Below are 3,762 nucleotides of genomic sequence, written 5' to 3'. Positions count from 1 at the left end.
TTGAAGTTAGAAGTAGTGAGAACTGAAACTAAGTAATCAGCACTTTCCCATACATTCCTGTCAAGGAGTACGAGACATCTGGGGAAAGCAAGGATGAATTCTTGATAATGCTATGGGAACTTAGACATTTATGATAGTTTATGTGTGAATGCTACCCCGCATCCCCATCCCTTGGAATCCTTTTGAAGTAAGCCTTAAAAGTATTGTATCAATGTATTAGCCTCATTACTCTGAAGAACCTGTTACACAAAGTATCGGTCTATCAATAAACGTAGTCTTTGTATCAACTTCGACTCATCATTGAACCCGCATGCTTGACATTTGAGAGTAATCAAGCAAGAAGTTTAACCGCCCTGGCAACTTTATAACCAAATGGCTGAAAAGATTCCAGTGAGCAGTGAACTTCCAGAACCTGAGGAAGGGGAAAGAGCACCAACCCCACCATGGCACGTGCTGGACGCCCGGAGAGTCGCTGGACTGAGTTCCCCTCTCCACATTCAACAACTCTTGATCACCCCATGGCAGTGGCAGCAACGTACCTCTACCACTATGATGGATGAGGCCCCGGCTCGCCGAGAGCCAATACTAACCAGGCACATGCACCAGGTAAAGATGGCCAATGAAGGGGGTGAGAACCTGGGACCAGGAGAGGAAGAGGGTGCAGTTGAAGTAGTGGTACCCCGTGCAAAAGCTGACCCTCCTCTTGGTGCAGGGGTCGGGAACCTTGATGTACCGGGCCAGAGAAGAGGAAGACGAGATGGCTCGAGAGTTCCAAGCGATGATCCAAAAAGAGGTGGAAGAGGTCACCAAGGGGTTGTGGGACAAGATGCAGGCGATGACCACCATGATGGCCGGAGAGTTCAACAGGCAAATCGATCGAGTCCTGGAAACGACCAACCCGAGGAGAGCCCTGCAACCACCTGCGGCTAGACCCCCAGCAGCACCGCTGCCACCACAACTGGCGGTGCCCCTGGCCCCTCGAGAAGGGGGTTGTGGGAGAGAGTTGGAAGCCATCTTTGACGGGGACCCCGAAGAGGTGGAGTATTTCACGATCCAGGCTAATAGCTACATGCATTATTGAGGGAATGCCTTCCCTGATGAATTCTGTCGGGTAGACTACCTGGAATCGAAACTGAAGGGGGCCACCAAAAGGTGGTACGTAAGCCTGTACGAGGCCATGAGCCCAGAACTGGACTTTGTAGCCACCTTCCTACAAGCTTTGCTGGCCCAGTACGAAGACCACCTGCAGGAGACCCACGCACTGGCTGCCCTGAGGAACATGCAGCAAGGCTCCAAGACAATTCAGGAGTATGCGGCTGAGTTCCGTACCAACGCAGCCAAGGTGAGGGGGTGGAGTGAGCTGATGAAGATCGAGCATTTCACCCATGGGCTGAACGCAAATATCCTAGATCTCACCCTGCAGCAAGCCAGACCAACCACCCTGGTTGGATGGATTCAGTTGGCGGGAGAGGTGGAGACCAACATGAAGAGAGTGGCCATGCAACGCCAGCATCAGAGCAGAAAGTCGGGTGGTGGTCCGAAATCCTGGGAAAAGGCGGAGGTGAAAAAACCCCCAGGGGGGCCAGTGGGAAGCTGCCAGGCACCCACAAATGCTTCAGGCACGGGGACCCAAACCACTTGTCTAGCAGCTGCCCAAACCCTCCCAGGCCACCATCAAGTGCCTCCAAGACGAGCACTCCGGCTCCAAAGAAGCAGGCCGGCCACCCTAAGGAAGCAGCGAAGAGCAGGGCGGCTGCGAGTTCGATGCTGGATGATGGCATCATCGTCACCGATGAGCTGAGTGAGATGTCTTGGGCGGACAAGCCGTTGAGAAACAAGGACGACCTGCTCTAAATGGTGCCAGTCAGCAGGTCGCCAATGAACCGGCACCACTTAGGGTGAGAGTAACTGCGTCGCTATATTTTGTGCCCATAATTTTGCTAAACAGCAAACTCAAGAGGTTCGTGCAGGTGAAAGCCCTGATTAATTCGGGCTGCACCAGAGACATAATCACCCCTAAGTTGGTGGATGCATTGGGGCTTCCTACGACGGCTTTGCTGCACCCCATCCAGTTTGAACAGATGGATGTGTCAGTAATGAGGGGGGAACCATGCGTGTTAGAGACTCAATAACGGTGGGCATCAAAGACCACTGGGACCAGGAGGCCTTTGTAATTGCTTCCTCCTCCTCTTACGATGTGGTGTTGGGGGTAGGATGGTTGGCTAAGCACGAGCCGGACATTTGGTGGGGCGACCAGACAATAGAATTTAATGACCCGAGATTCAAGGCCCATCACTGGACTAAAGAGTGGGGTCCCAATCCACTGCTCCGAAATGAGAAGGTTTGCTTGACAATGGAGGAGTTCCATGCGATCCCCAAAGCTTATAGAGACTTGAGGGGGGTGTTTAGTGAGCAGGGGGCCGATGAACTTCTGCCCCATTGGGACACGGATTATGCCATTGAGCTGATCCCAGGGCAGACCTTACCTAAGGCCAAACTGTATTCGATGGGGTGGGCAGAAAAGGTGGAGCTACGAAAGTTCCTAGACAAGAACTTGAAAAGAGGTTTCATCCAACCCGCTACAGCCCCCCATGCAGCTCCTGTCCTTTTTAGGAAAAAGAAGTATGGCTCGCTCAGACTTTGTACTGATTTTTGTGGGATTAATGGGATTTCTACCTCCAATGCTTACCCGATCCCCCTCATCAAGGACTTACTCAGCATGGTGTTGGAGGGGAAAGTTTTCACAAAACTGGACTTGAGGGATGCGTACTTTAGGGTGCGCATCAAGGAGGGAGACGAATGGAAAATGGTGTTCAATACTCCCATGGGACAGTTTGAGTATCTAATAATGCCGTTTGGGTTACAGGGGGCACCGGGAGTGTTCATGAACTTTATCAATGAGGTGTTGAGAGACTATTTGTTTAAGGGAGTGGTGATGTACCTGGATGACATAATTATTTACTCGCAAGATCTCCAGTCACATGTGAAACTAGTGAGGGAGGTGCTCAGCACACTTTTGAAACATAAACTGTATGCCAAGCTGTCAAAATGTGAGTTCCATAAGACCGAACTTGACTATTTGGGCTTTAGGGTATCAGCGCAGGGACTGGCTATGGACCCGAGCAAGGTTCAAGCGGTACTGGATTGGGCTCCCCCAAGGGCATGTAGACAACTCCAATCTTTCCTCGGGTTCACCAATTTTTACCAAACCTTCATACCAGGGTTCGCCCAAATCATGCTGTCCCTCACGGAATTACTGAAAACCAAAGGGAAAGGTCCAGATTCCAAAAAACCAGGGGCAAAGCTAAATTGGACATCAAAGTGCCAAGAGGCATTCCATAAGCTCAAACGGTTGTTCACCAGTGAGCCGGTGCTAAGCCACCCCAATGAGCTGAAGCCCTTCATTGTGCAATGTGATGCTTCTGACGTTGCTGTCGGAGCCATCCTCATGCAGAAAGATGAGGAGGGAAAATTAAAGCCCTGTTCCTATATTTAAATTTTTTTCCCCAGGAACAGAGAAATTGGTCGGTGTGGGATAAGGAAGCTTTTGCTGTGACTTATGCTTTAAAGACATGGAGGTCATGGCTAGAAGGCGCTAAAGTGCCATTTGAAATTTGGACTGATCACAAGAATTTGGAGGCACTCACCAGCCGATGTAAACTCAGTGAGAAGCAAATCAGGTGGGCGGGATTTTTCTCCAAATTCGACATTGTGCTGAGGCACATCCCTGGGACAAAGAATTTTTTGGCAGATGCCCTTTCC

This window comes from Heteronotia binoei, chromosome 15 (genome assembly GCF_032191835.1).
Source record: "Heteronotia binoei isolate CCM8104 ecotype False Entrance Well chromosome 15, APGP_CSIRO_Hbin_v1, whole genome shotgun sequence".
NCBI classification, from domain to species: domain Eukaryota; kingdom Metazoa; phylum Chordata; class Lepidosauria; order Squamata; family Gekkonidae; genus Heteronotia; species Heteronotia binoei.
This window is presented reverse-complemented; position numbering follows the sequence as displayed.